This window comes from Wyeomyia smithii, chromosome 2 (assembly GCF_029784165.1).
Source record: "Wyeomyia smithii strain HCP4-BCI-WySm-NY-G18 chromosome 2, ASM2978416v1, whole genome shotgun sequence".
In the NCBI taxonomy this organism is placed as follows: Eukaryota; Metazoa; Arthropoda; class Insecta; order Diptera; family Culicidae; genus Wyeomyia; species Wyeomyia smithii.
Window position 1 is genome coordinate 239,566,356 of NC_073695.1, and position 15,383 is coordinate 239,581,738.

Consider the following 15,383-nt stretch of genomic DNA (forward strand, 5'->3'; position numbering starts at 1 on the left):
TTCAATCAACCAGATTATCGATATTGTTTTTGGCACATTTTACATGTGTAGGGTAAGTACATCGGTATACCGTGCCCCAGTGCTGAGTCGAGAAAATTTCCAGCTCGAAAAGTTCCTCGACCGGATCGGGAATCGTACCCGTGTGGGAGAGCTAGCCGATCGACATCGCTAACCACAGAACCACGGGTATCACGGTTGCACATAGACAAGTTTTAAATATGGACCATAAGTTTTAAGTTTCATGTTTTCGATTGACTTAGACAAATATATTATTTTCCGTGCTTGTGTGCATTTTATCTACTTTTAAACTGTAAATGTAATACACTCCTGATATTCACTAGACAAACCATAGACATACTTGTGCGTAGCACCAACAATATAACCATACACATTTGTGCGTGGCCCCAACAGCCTTTCTATGGTATAGTGGTTTAAATCGGATCTCCAACTCATAATATTTTGCATTTGACTGAGATATGCTACACACATGCATACACACACACCTGTCTGTTAGTCAAATCCGGTACCAAATATACAAGAGCGCATTGTACTGCACTAAGCAATCGACTGAGCAGAGTAGAAACCGGAAATAGCTAGAGACGGGTAAGAGCTTTATGTATGTATTGAGGTGAATCCTGATCCGACGTATTTTTCCCTGCCAACATACATATCCTTCCTGTGATCTTTGTATAGATGCTTAAATTCTCGATAAAAATTAACAGCAAATCAGAAAATATATTCAGTGGTACTGACATGCAATTGTTTCAAAGATGGGACAATTTGACCCAATACTTTCTTCTGATTTTTTAAAATTTAGAAACTATTTTAGACTTAATCGAGGCAAGACTTAATTAGTGAATACAAAAAGGGTATCAAAAGGCTGCAGAGTATTTGCTTGCCGGGTTCGTCACTTCTACGTTTGCTTACGGAAAAACTCATTTGATCTCTAGAAAAGTTATCTTCGCTAGGGGCACCAAAATTCTCATAATTAATAAATTACAAAGGTAACTCAGGTTATAGAGTTATAACCTGAACTTTTTTCACTATTATAAACATTTGTTCCACAGGCAATGATTTAAACTATGTTTGGCAATCTGGTAATGAGTTACCCATGGATAGTTTTTTTAATTTACTTGAATTTCAACAGATTTTGCTAAGATTTGATAATACGCATATTCACAAGAAATTTTCTTGTGTAATTATTCTCGTTTTACCCACTTTTAGTTTTCAGCAATCATTTTCAGTTTTTGTATTGAAATAGTAGTAGTTTGATTTGTGTAGAAAAGATCGCACCATAAACCTCGATGGATCCAGATCAATTCCTTTCCACTAACACTAATTCCTTCCTTTGATACTTGTGGATGATGCAGAGGATTCCTCGGTCTCTAGTATCAACAAGTATTGAACTAACACTCCCGATATCCCTTCCTCTATTGATCTGCATTGGGCGTGGTCAGCTTCGTTATTGACCAGTGAAAAGAAAGATCACCAGGAATTGTACATTGAGAATGGCTTGCTACTCTTAGGCACCATTTTGACGGTTCTTTGTGCAATTCGAGCTGATTCTGGTCAATCACGGGCAACACACGGGCGATCAAATATGCTATGCTATGCTAATAGGAGTAGTTTGAGGAGCACAGGGCTTAAAACCAAAAGTCTCTGTGGGGAAATTTGCTACAAATGATGCTTAGAAGTTACAACAATTTATATATGTGGTGCGTAACTAACTTCTCGATATTTGCTAAAAGATGGTGCCAGCAGTGAGTGATGTTCGATTGTGACATATCTAAAAGTGCAAAGTTAGCAATTCCATTGTGGATTCGTATGATTTGTGGGAAGAGTTACTTTTGTTATTTCATTTGAAGAAAATGACGACTAAAGCGCATCGAGAGTTGAAAAAAAATACGGAAAAGCTGCTTTAAGTGAAACAACGTGTTGTGATTGGTACTGTCGCTTTACAGACGGCAACTCCGGTGTTGACGGCTGCTTGGAGGAACTACTGGAATAGGATCCATGCCGAATGCAGAAACAGTGTGCTACGGTATTGGGAGTGACTCGTCAAGTCGTTTCCCAGCAACTGCAAGCTTTGAAAATAAAAACATAAACTCTAAGAAAAAATTATATATTTTTTGAAAAAAAGTTAAAAGATAAATTAAAAATTAATCATCTACCAAAGCTCATTTTTAAAAAATCTAATCATGGAGAAATCAAGGAAACAGGGTACATTTTTCTATGAAAAAACGACATTATTATCTACAACTTTGCCAAAGAGAATATGCCAATCAAACAAGCCGTTTTGACTGTAAAAATATTTTTAATTCCTCATAGAGTGCTCTATTGTAGAGATGGTCAGATTTGATGTTTTTCAGAGCCCAATTTTTTTTGGTTGAAACCCGAACCCGATATTTTTTTTTGCTCAAACCCGAGCCCGACCCGATCCCGAAAATTTTCTTTCTGTGAAACCCGAACCCGACCCGAGCCCGACATTTTGAAACCCGAACCCGTGATTTCATAGACCCGAACCGGAACATTTTTTTTTTCAACCTAACCCGAACCCGACCCGTACCCGACACTTTTCAAAATTTTCACACCCAAACCCAACCCGAACCCGACGGGTACGGGTCGGGTTCGGGTTTCCGGTTTGAAAACCCGAATCCCGACCATCTCTACTCTGTTGAAAGTTAAAAATATTTCTACAGCCAAAACGGTTTGAATGATTGGCATAGTGTCTTCGGCAGAGTTGTAGATATCAATTTTGTCCTTAAAAAAAAAAAAACAATATGTCACCCAAAACGAAAATATAACAAAAAAAACTTTTTTCTAGCGGGGGCCTAGTGTGGTTGGTAACGTCTCCGCCAACCACGCTCGACGCCTGGGTTCGAATCCCACCGCCGACATAGGTGTCGATGGTTGTGAGGTGGCGTGATCCACTCACAACCAACCCAACTGGTCTAGATTCAATCCTAGCCGACACCGGGAGATTTTCTGAGGCGAAAAATCTCTGGGATCACGCCTTCCACCGCATGAGGAAGTAAAGCCGTTGGCGCCGGTCCGTTAATAAACGGGTCGTGAGTTAGGGTCCTGGGTGTGGAGTCGCCTCCCTGGGCGTCGGTGATTGGCCACAACAGTGGCGGAACTAGACCGACGGAAAATAAGCGAGAATAAAAAAAAAAAAAAAAAACTTTTTTCAAAAAATCATAACTTTTTTTACTGATTCCTTCTAGATCGGACCAATTGCATTGCTACACAATGCTACACAATGTATTCTTTTGTATTTTTAATAAAAAAAATTAGATACAGGTCGGACTCGATTATCCGGGGACTCGATTATTCGGGGCTTGATTATCCGGGGAAAATGGTTCGATTATCCGGAGTATTTTTTCTGTATTTCTATACCATATTTTTGTCTTCCAAGTCATTGGGAGGTTCGGAATCGTTCAAAATTGTAACGGTACAAGCCCTATTTTGTTTAGGCAGTTCGTTTTTGGCAGTTTTCTCGTCGTTTTTTCAACCAATTCTTACTCAACAACCCCCAAAAGCAACGTTTTATGGTTTTTTGCTGCCGATGAGGACTACCGCTACAGGTCAACCGGTTTCGGATTGAGGGCCGAAACATATTTCTATAATATAATGGCCATGATCAACGCAGTACTTAGAACAACAAGCAGGACTGTCCCGATTGTGTTCCGGTTACTCCCGGATTATTGAACCAAAACTTATCAAGCGAAATCAATAACGACTTTAAATTTTCTGTAAAATATTTCCTCTAATCTCTCGAAGACTGTCTTTCTAATGGTAGTATTAGTTTTTTTTTATTTAGTTTTTACATCTTCGAGATGATTCATATAACATAGCTTATTATTACGTATATACAATATGTATAACAAACGCCGACAAACAGTCTAAAGACAATTTTTAATATTTTTCGTCGGCACATGTATTGTGTACAATATATTATAATAGAAAACTCACTGTTCTATATGAAAGATATTGAAAATTTAAAAAGAAACGGCTCGATTATCCAGAGCGAAATGGTTTTCAAAACTCCATATAATCGAGCCCGACCTGTATTTTAAAAATAAGCTTTTTTAGATAAATAATTTTTAAATTTTCTTTTAACTTTTTTCCAAAAAATAAATGTTTTTTTCTTAGTGTGTATGATTTCTTCGGAAAGATAAAATTACTAACTACAACTTTGCCGAAGACGTCACACCGGTCAAACGAACCGTTTTGGACCTAAAAATATTTGCTATCATAACACCTTCCCAAAATAGCATTTTGACGTGGGACTACGTCTTTGTTTTCTATACTGAGATGCATTCTGTAAAATATGAAACGCAACTGGCAAATGTTACGTCAGATTTCAAACGATAATAACAGCATAACCACGTGATGGATAACAATAACCAGTATATTGTTGGATAGATAAAATGTGTAACAATTTTATAATACGCTAGTCATCATTATTATTTCACTGCTCAACTGTGAAAATTGATAAAAAGTTACAAGAAAATTTACGCGAACAATTGACCAATCACACGCAAGCATTCCTAGCACAGACGATGTGAATGGACACCAACCATTCCCTGTGATATTCTCTGTATCAATATAAAAAAAATGGTCAAAGTTTCCCCGTCCCAACAGGTCAATTTAAGTTTGCTTCCATGAACTTAGACTAATTTGAAGTCTCGAAGGTAAAGATTTCTCGAAAAGTTTTGAAACAAGCCTTTTACTTGAACAATTTCAAAACCTGCTGTCAGAGCGCAATAAAAACTGATGTCTTGAAAGAAAACATGCTGGTAAAAGCAACAATACCGTACAGTATAAAATACATATTATGTAGAGCAAGACGCCGCTGGTCTCTCGTCGTCTATGATTGCAGTGGTACACGAATTCTATTTCCGTAAAATCAAGGAAAAACTGCAATGCTGCTGCATTGATAGTGATTAAAAGTTTATCTCATAAATATGGTTACCCCAAAAAAACATAAACTACTTAACCAGAATTGAGCATTTTTGCAACGGTCATAAGATTTTTTTTTGCATTTTATCTTCGATATTCACCAAATGATCGCGATCGAAAGAGTAGATTTCTGATAATACAAATTTATATAAGCTTGTGAGCCAGCGAATGCTTCTAAATATTTTGTCGATTCACTAGAATCAATTCAGAATCTTTTTTCACATTTCAACATTGTTAGATGATCTATTTTTGTTTTCAACTTAACAAATAATATTCTTACGTATATTAGCTGTCTTCGTAATACAGTGAATGTAATTGTTCGCAGATGATAAAAACTTGTCAAACAAAAAACAGAAATTAATCATTTCGAACTTTAACTCCCTTGTAATTATTGATTGTTATGATTTTTCTTGGAACTTGATGATAATTTTGTTCAACTTATCTCCTTAAGTTTCCCTATGAGTGAACCTATGTAACGGCTTCTAAATCATTTTTATAATAAGGTTCATATAATAAATTTAATTTGATCAGAGTTTAAAAAGACAAAAACATGTTTTATGATAACGTAAATAATGTTGGATTTGGTTTATGAGGAAATAGAGTTAATTCTGATTCAGACGCATTGCGAGAAATTCTTGGTGCTTCTTCAATAACAACGACACGCTTGTGCCTTGTTAAAAAAATTTTGTTCGCACAAAGAAACACTACACAACATCGTTAAGTGTAATCGAAGTTCTTTCGAGTATTGTTCAATATATTTCTAAAAAGAAAATTTATGGGGAGTCTGCGTATAAAAAAATACTAAATCACAGGACAAACGAACTGTAGCTGTCTGCAGATTCATTTGTAACTAAAAATCTTTCTAACTACAGTTAGTCCCACATCACCATTTCATACAACCCTAGGGCTGTATACCTAGTAGTATTTCAATTGCTTCTCAAAAATGAGTCGTGATCCAAAAAATTCAACCAATAGTACAAAATGGCATCTTTTGCCTATAGGAACGTCTATGCAAAGTTTCAGCCAAATCAAAAATGGTCGATTAAATTGGTTACTCGTTTTTTTTTTGAGGAATTGCTCTAACCTGTAAAATTTCTGTTTATATGAAAAAAAAAAGAACTTTCTTCGAAAAACCTTTTACAGGTGTTGTTTTATTTTGGCAACAGGCCCAAATTGAATTTATTTTAAGATGCCTACCGGACTAAAGGAAAAAGTCAATAACCAATCCGAACAGTATTGTTCGATACCTACCGGACTGAAGCGAAGGATGGTTACTTGTGGAAACACGTCCAAAGTTTTTATGTTGCCAAAATTGAACCGTGCCAAAAACGAACCGTGCCAAACTCGAACGAGGTCTGTTTATGGCAGAATTAAGGTTTTCCTTCGAGGTAAGGCATTCTATAAAAAGTAATGATGAAAAGATACTGATTTTAACACACTTCTACTTACTTTACTTTCATGGTGCCAGATCGTTGAGATCATATGCATCCTCGTTGACAGTGCACATCCAGCGCGTTTATATTTGTGTAATGTTTATATTTTTTTGAGATTCGAGTACCTGCAAATGTGAACCTTTGAATACCCGCGGCAGTTTTATATATATTTTTGTAAAATTTCGTTTATTCCGTTAAAACTCAACACGAATTACGTTACACTTAGAGAACTAAGCGAAGCTTGATAGAAACCCAAAAATAAAATTGTCAACTGAGGATTTACCAAAATTTTAATTTCGGAATAAATTTGACCTTGCACCAGACCGTATTGAAATCGGTCGAACGATGATTAAACGAGTGCAAAATAAGCAAATTTCAGCTCGTGACCCTTTATCTATGGATTTAATCTGAAAAATCAACAGTTTTGCTTCCAAATCTGTTTCTGTTTAAAGCCTTAGGACCTTAGAGAAATCTCGGATTTTTTCTATAAAGTAAAGTGGCTTTCTTGGGGATGTAACAGTACTCATTTTATTTAATTATTGTTTCAGAAAAAAATAATATTATGAAAAAATATTATACAAACAGTACAGTCCAAATAAGCACTGACGAAGGCACTATGTCAGTGCCGAAATACGAATTTGCAAGTGAAAAGTGAAAAGTGATAGAATTAAATAGTGAAAGTGAATAAAAAGTGAAAAGTGTAGTGAAAATTTTTCTATCAAGATGCTCGAACATAAGTGAATAAACATAAGTGAATAAATATAAAAAATGATCATTTTCATCCCATTCTAAGGTAATTCTCTGCAGCTATACTGTTACTATAATGTTACCTTTTTACGTTACATGATTGAACGAGTCAATTCCTAGGTATATCGTTTTGTACACTTCAGATTTTACATTTATACGGATTTTTAAAAATGAGCTTTTTTATATTATTAATTTTAAATTTTTCTTTCACTTTTTTTTTAAATAATAATTTTTGCCTTCCTCCTAGAAAGGTATACCAATCACTGGAAAAACCAAAGGTATAAAAGTGCTCCAAAGAGTCGAATCTCATATATCAATCAACTTAGTTTGACGAGCTGAGCATTTTCTGTATGTGTGTGTGTATGTGTGTGTGTATGTAACGCTCTCCCAATCTCACTCGTTTTTCTCAGAGATGGCTGGACCGATCTTCATGAAATTAATTGCAAATGAGAGATCTAGTTGCCCCATAAGACCCTATTGAATTTCATGCAATCGGATTTTTATTTTCGAGGTTATGTTTAAAAATGTAAAAATAACGAAACAGCTATATCTCAGAAACCACACAACCGATTTCAATAAAATTTATATCAAATGAACGGGCTATCTTAAAAACCCTTAACTTTTGAATTTTATATAGATTGAACATGTGGTTCAAAAGTAATGAAAAGAAACGTTTTCTTAAGACTGTTTAATTTCACTCATGTTTCTCAGAGATGGCTGGACTGATTTCCACAAAATCAGTGTCATATGATAGGTCTGGCTACCCCATAAGACTCTATTGATTTTTTTGCAATCGAACTATTACTTTGCCTGTTAAAAATATGAAATCTAGCTATGAAAAGAAACATATTCCGAAGAATACATAAACTCTTTCACTTTTCTCTTTGCTTGCTTCGCTATTATCAGATGAACGGGCTAGTTAAGAGTTAACTGATGAATTATGATTTAACACGTGGTTTCAAAGTTTGGCTGCCCTATACATTCCCATTTCATTTGATTATAATCGAACTAAGCAACCATTATGTATTAAATCTATTTATATAAAAGAGAAGTTTTGTATGTATGTATGTATGTATGTTCCAGCATAACTCTCGAAGGCCTGAACCGATTTCAACCAAACTTGGCGTAAGTGTTCTTTGTTCAAAGGAAGGGGTCATAGAAATATTGGATAGGAGGAGGGGTCACCCTTAAAGAAGGAGGGGGTCAAAAGTAATAAATTTTCATACATAATGGAAACCCTTCATTGAAATTTGATGATTTTCGGGTTCTTGGTCATATTTGGAGGCTGGAAGTTGATGTCCAGAGACCGAAACATGACGTTCGATGCCATTTTCAATCCAAGATGGCAACTTCCGGTTTCTGGGAAGCCATTTAAAACTGTGGAAAATGCTCACAAACCCCCCAATGTTGTTGTTTTCGGAGCAAAAATGACTCTTAAAAACCGGTTATTAGTGTCTGACGATACTTTGAAACTTGGGTTGTCGACTTTCGGTTTTTGGAAATCTGCGAAAATTTATAATTGAATTATATACTTGGATATGTGGGTATTTTCTGGATGACGGAATGATTTACGGAATGACCTCGTCATACGAAAATTGATAATATATTTACAAATATTGGTCTTTTTTGAAACGTAGTGACGTCTGTTTGCAGCTGAAAATCGTCTTTCGTGCAAATGTTTCTAAATAAGTGTTTCAAAACATCCAACCTGCTTTGATTCGTTTTTGGAACGATTTCTTGACATATTTCTTGCATAATTCGATAACGGAGAGTCCCATCTAGCGCTGCTGAAGCTCAACTGTTACCGAAAAGAAATTTGGTTAAGAGCATCGATCAAATTAGATAAGAGCTCCTAAAATCCAGCTATTTTTTTGAAAAAAAAAAGTGTTTTGTATGTATGTATGTATGTTCCAGCAAAATTCTCGAATAACTGTACCGATTGCAACCAAACTTGGCATACGTGTTCTCTGTATAGAGGAAGTGGTCATAGAAATATTGGGAAGAGAAAGGAGCAACCCCCAAAGGAGGAGAGGGTGTTAATCGGTCAGAAAATCAAGTTTTTTTCATGTATTATGGGAACTTTCTGAATGAATATGATAGTTTTCAGGCCTTTGGTCATGTCTGGAGACCGGAAATTGATTTCCAGAGACCGAAGCATGATGTCGAAAGAAGAAAGGGGTAGCTATCAAAGAGGGAGGGAGTCTTAATTTATAAGAAAGTCAGGTCTTTTAGTGCCCTATGGGAACTTTTTGAAAAGGTACGATAACTATCATGCCCTCGGTCGGTCATGGCCGGAAGTAGATGTCTAGGGACCGATATATGATGTCCGACGTTTTTCTAAAACTAAAATGGCGACTTTTGGTTTCTGGGAAGCTGTATGCAACTGTAGACAACGTTTACAAACCTCCAAACATTGGAATTTCAGGAACCAGGAAGATTTTTAGAAACCAGAAATAAAAGTCCAACAACATTTTTTTAATTCAATATGGCGACTTCCGGTTTCAGAATTTTGTGAAAAAAGAATATATGCTTTGCAATATGTATATTTTCGATATCAAGATGACGTCCAGAATCCAAACATTCATGTCCGGCACAAATACTTAAATCATACATGGCGACTTACATTTTCTGGAAAGATTACTAAAATTGAGAAGAAGGCTTGGACGTTATATTGAAACGTTGTTTTGAAATCAAATCCACGATTTCTGCTATGTCAGTCAAGCTATGTAAAACTGAATAAAATGGTTAAATAATGTCGAAATTTCTAGAGAGAGAACTATGTTCAGAAAATGACAACGGGCGTCCTACGCTATTTTCCAATTCAAGAAGAAAAATATTCAAATACTCCCTGATATAAGGTTCATAGGTCAGAGCTGACTCCCCAAAACCGAAAATTGGTGTCCAAACGTTCGGTATAGTGAGGGTTGTTTTTCTGCGTTGGAAGTTATTCAAAACTTGAGGAAAATGTGGAGATAGACCCCGTATCTCCAAATTGTTAATTGATTCATGAAGACTGATGTTCAACTATAAGGATGACATTGATATTGTTTACACAAAAAAGTAAAATGATCAGATATAGCAAGTTATTATTTTAACTATCAGGGGTGAGTTTGGCTCTTGATTATGTAATTTCAGTGTAATTTGAGTTTATTGTAAGTCAATCGATACCGTCGAAGATGCTGATGAGACAATCCATTTTCCAACGGAATTTTTGAACTCACTCGACCCTGCTGGAATGCCTCCACATCGATTGTTAATCAACGAAAAATGTGGTATATAAGCAAGTTCTTAAGTAAAACAGAACTATTATTTGAAATGATGAGTTGGAAAAAATATATGGAAATATAGAAAATTATAGAAAAAGCAGAAATTTTTTGCACGAGCAAGGCCGGGTACATTCAGCTAGTTGTTAGTAAAACAATGAAAGTCTATTATCTCAAAGATTACACGATTTATTTGAACATACGTCATACGAACGAGTCATCTCTCAAACTTACAAATAACAAACTTTATAACAATTTGATATGTGGTTCAAAAGTTATGGAAAGAAAAGAAATTCAAAGGCTATTTAAAACTATACCTGCTTTGATCATTATATGTGGCCTCAATATAATTTGAATGTGGTATCGAACTATTTGAATGTTCCCGGTATCGCTCGTGACTGAATTGTTCGAAATTAAGAGTGATTTCTTTTATTTTGCTATTTCTTGAGCATTTACATTACGTCAAATTTCATATTTTATACTTCAACTACAACATCATTACTTTAGAACCCAAAAAGTGAATACACATTTATTGGATTGAAGCGTTCATGTAAATCTACTTTTACAAATAATAAGTTTGAATGAGAAAGGCCGGGTCTGACCGCTAGATGGATTAATTTAGGTTTCTTAGAGTATCATCTACAACTTCACACCAATCAAGCAAACTGTTTTTGCCCTAACAATATAGCTTCTCAAAAATGAGTCGTGTTCCAAAAAAATAAACCAATAGCACAAAATGGCATCTTTTGCCTATAGAAACGTCTATGCAAAGTTTCATGGCCGATTAAATTGATTGCCCGTTTTTTTGTCGAATTGCTCTGCTACAAAGGCCGTGTTTAACTGTACGAGCCAACAGAAAAACGCCAAGTGCCATTTACATTTTTTTGTAAGATTTGGAGCACTGCGACCAAAAACTAGATCTTTTGACGTACACTCACAATAATTTTATTTTGAAAAGTCACTAAATTTTCAATAATCCGCAACATATCAGTAAAATTTGTTTCCAGGTACAAATAGTCGAGAAAAAATTGGCATATCCCTGTATTCTAATCTAAAAATGTCCAGTTTTAGTTTCTGTCGTTTTTTTCACGCCTCAATTAAACTATTCCGCTTAAGCTGTTTCTCCTAAGCCAATCAATATTAACGTGATCAACTTTCCAATTGATCTTGTGAGACCTAACTAGTATTGGAAAAAAGCTTACTTTGAAGGATTGACAGTATACGACCAACGAGCAATAAATTTATCACCTATTTATATTCTATAATAGATTGAAGTTGATTTCCCACTTCACGAAAAATTGTAATTGATATTCCCCTTCTATAAAAAATTGTTTTATTCGATTCGCAGACAGTTCATAAAACAATTCGTTGCCAGCTTAGTATTGTACGTAGCAATTATAAAAAAATCCGACAGTGTCGAACTACTGGAATAACAACCAAGGTGTTAAACTAGCATGTTGCAACTGTGAAAGAAAAAACATGCCAGAATCTGCCTCGAACATGCAAAATCCGCCAGCCGAACTTGCCTATCGCTTGACAGGTGCCATAACCCAGCCTCTGGTTATCTAAAGGCCAAACCGGCACTTCTAGCTCAGCACGAAACGGTCTACTGTGCGCGATCATTTTATTGTCTAGTATATTTTTTTTCGTTGTTACCTTGCTGTCTCTCTCTCTCTCTTACCTTGGACCATAACAAGGAGTGGTTAAGTTAGTGGCAGCAGCAGCTAGATCGCGCAAATAATAAAGTCATGACAAAAACGTTCAAACACACAAACACGCACCAGACAGGCACATCAATCGGAAGCCATTAGCATTCCTAGCAAAGCTGGAAGCTCTTTATTATCACCAGTGACGGGTGGGGCATGCCAGAACTGAACTTCACTCGCGAGGATTCTTCTTCTTATTTTTTTTATCTTCCTTACCAGCGAATCCAACGATTGTGAGAACTAGCCAAACAAATCTGCAGACGCATAAACTATTAAACCGCTTGAGCTGGCCGGCCACAAAGCGACTTTTGAGAGGGAATTTCATCATTCGACTTTTTTTTTTGATTACACAGTCGTTCAGACGGATTGAAGGTTGACCGGAGTCTGCACACGGATTCCTGGCGGGTTTTTTAATTGTAATCAACATGCGTACGGAGCGCGTACAATCCGTTCGACTGACTGGCTGGCCTTGGGGGGCCGGTTCCGGTTTGCGAAGGAGACCGGCTAATTAGCGGTCATTTAAGGGTACTAATGACCGACCGGGCTGGGAATCCACGTTTCGCTTATCGTCATCTGGCGCGAACCAGTTCGGGCGGTCTCGGCCGGTCGGTCCGTGGCGATTGTAATTTGAAAGTGAGAATTTTTTTCCAACCTGCCTTGTCATCAGGTTCTAAACTGTTGTACCGGATTAAGCTATTAGCGCTCTCGTATAATTACTGCCGTTTAAAGGCTAACGCTTTGCGGTTTTCTAGGGTGGTTTTGTTTCTCAATCAATCGTTATTACCGCGCTCTGATAGAATGAGAAGATAACCTTTGTACTGAAAAGGAGGACATTCCGTGACCTTCGCGGGGTGTCCTCAATTGACGAAAATAAAAGCCCATGTTTAGCTTTATGGAACCATTAGCAGCTATATGTAGTGACATCAAAAAAATATCGCGAACAAACCACTTAAAGCTTAACACGGTCGAGTGACTTCAGCCTCTCGAAGTGTCGTCGCTCGCGAACGCATCATTCGGCGAGATGACTCTCCTGCCAGTCAAGTGCGAGTCAGAAAGATTCGCGACGGTGAACCTGACTTTGTGTACTCAGACAAGTCGCTGGTCGCGACATGATTCGTGAATCCCCAAAGAGGTGGAGAAGAAATAAAAAAGGTTAATCCATCGTCAAACAGAAGAAATAATTGAATTCGGGGCCAATTATTATTTACCGCTTGTTTACTAAATTGAAACCACACGAGTCACCGTTCACCAGAGGTGCAGCGACGGAGGGGAGAAAACACTTCTTGAAAGTTGTGAACACAAGCTCCAAGCAGGTAAAACTCTCCGTGCTAACCCGAATGCAGGACCATAAAGTCAGCCACTGGTTGACGCTAGTGGAGCATACTTGGGTAAAGGCCGAATTCGCAACTCAAGCTGCCTTTCTAGTGGCTTTAGCTCGCTTTTGTACCCATAGGTTATGATTTTACTGCTGCTAATCCATTCAAATGTATGCGCTTGCTTTAGTGTACCATACTTAGTCGCGCGCCAATGGCTTAAGCTGTATTTTGTGTAACTTACGAGTATAATGCTCCTTGCAGGGAAGCTTTTTTCCGATTTGTTCTGTACGTGGGAACGATGTTCGAGAAGTCAAACTTTTGCTGATCTTTGGTTAAATGAGAATTAAATAAAAAAGAATTATAAAACGGTTCTAAAAGACTTCCTTGCGGTACAATCTCAAAGCTTATTGATCATTTAATTTTTAAATCATCTGGTTAATAATCAATTGTTTTTGTCCTTTATGAGAAAGTTTATTGCTTGCTGATGTCAAATAAAAAATATATCTCTGAAGACTAATATGGTATATCCCAGATTATGAATTTTTTGAATTTTATGAATTTCCCACAACTTCAAGAAAATTTTTCCCAAGACCATAAATTAATAACGAAATCTACCTTTTTCCCATATGTTCCCAAGAAACCTTTTACCCATATGCTTTCAAGAAAAGCCAAAGCAAAGTATTGCTTTGTTTCCCACTCACAAACCATAATTTCCAAACCACTCATGATTCCCACAAGTCCCAAAACGATTAACAAATCCTTTAATTTTCTCACCAGTCTAAAGTACATGTCCAGCAGTTATTCTGGGTCATGTTCTTTCCCAGCCAATAAATTATTTCCAACCTCACAAGTTGCTTAAAGGAGCTAATGCACTTGAGTTGCATAATGCCCTAGTGCCATAGTGAGTATCCAATTACACCCATAAGTAAATTATCCAGACCTATCCCAAGCCCAGTGCGATGTGCGCACATGGCTGAAAATAATAAATAAAATAACATTCAAGCTAACTGCGCCTGCCGCGCACGCTTGTATGTTATGTATCTCCTTTCACCAATCGTACCGGCGTTATTGAGCTGGCCCACGATTGGTTGACAATTATGTGAATAGCTATGTTTTCCCTCTCTACTTTCTACTCTTGTACTAAAATGACTAGGATTAAGGTTTTGCTGTATCTGGAAGAATTAATAAAGAACATTCTTATTTCAAACGCTAACGTGAAATGTTTGATTGTTGCAATATCCAGAAGAACGTTCCCTCGGTTTAATGTATGTTAGAATAGTTTATGGCGACCGTGCAGCGACGCGAACGGGTGAATAAGTGAAAATAAGGAGTTAGTATCCCCGCGCGTTTGTTGCTTTTACACCACCAAGTGTGGAATAAAAATGTGTATGTGAAAATCAGTAGTTATTGTCCACGCGTGTCAATCAGTGACATCAAGCAAATGCATATAAAATTTCGAACATGAGAATGTCGTTTGCAGTTGCGATCTTTGTGAGAGAACAAAAGTGACAAGTCTAATTGTCTAAACTGAACTGAACACCCGAGTGAGAATAAAAGTGACAAGTTTAATTGCCTGAACTAAACTGAACATCCGAGTGAGAATAAATGGTGGCAAGTTTAATTGTTTAAAATGGGGAAAACGCAGTCAAAATCTGCGACAGTCCACAACGCGGACCCCCAAGTGAACATAATTAATACGCAACAATTACATAGTGAGTCGTTGGAAACTCACGAAGTGCTGTTGTGGGTAATATTGTGCGCGACGGGCTTACAACTGTTACTCACCGCGTACAGCTTGCTAAAACAAAAAATCAACAAACGTGCTCTGAAAATTGCAAAAAGCTTGCAAGAAGTACGAGTAAATAACGTGTAATAAACTTATGTGACATGGGCTACTACCTCGCCCGAAGAAGGTAAACAGTGTAAAAAAAAAAATTTGAAACATTTTTGATAAAA

At 36.8% G+C, this 15,383-nt stretch overlaps 1 protein-coding gene across 1 annotated transcript in view; it reads left to right on the plus strand.

Annotated features, from left to right (window-relative positions):
• LOC129721757 (ras association domain-containing protein 10) overlaps positions 1–15,383 on the plus strand; it is a 90,942-nt gene that overhangs the window by 36,318 nt on the left and 39,241 nt on the right. The window lies entirely within an intron of this gene.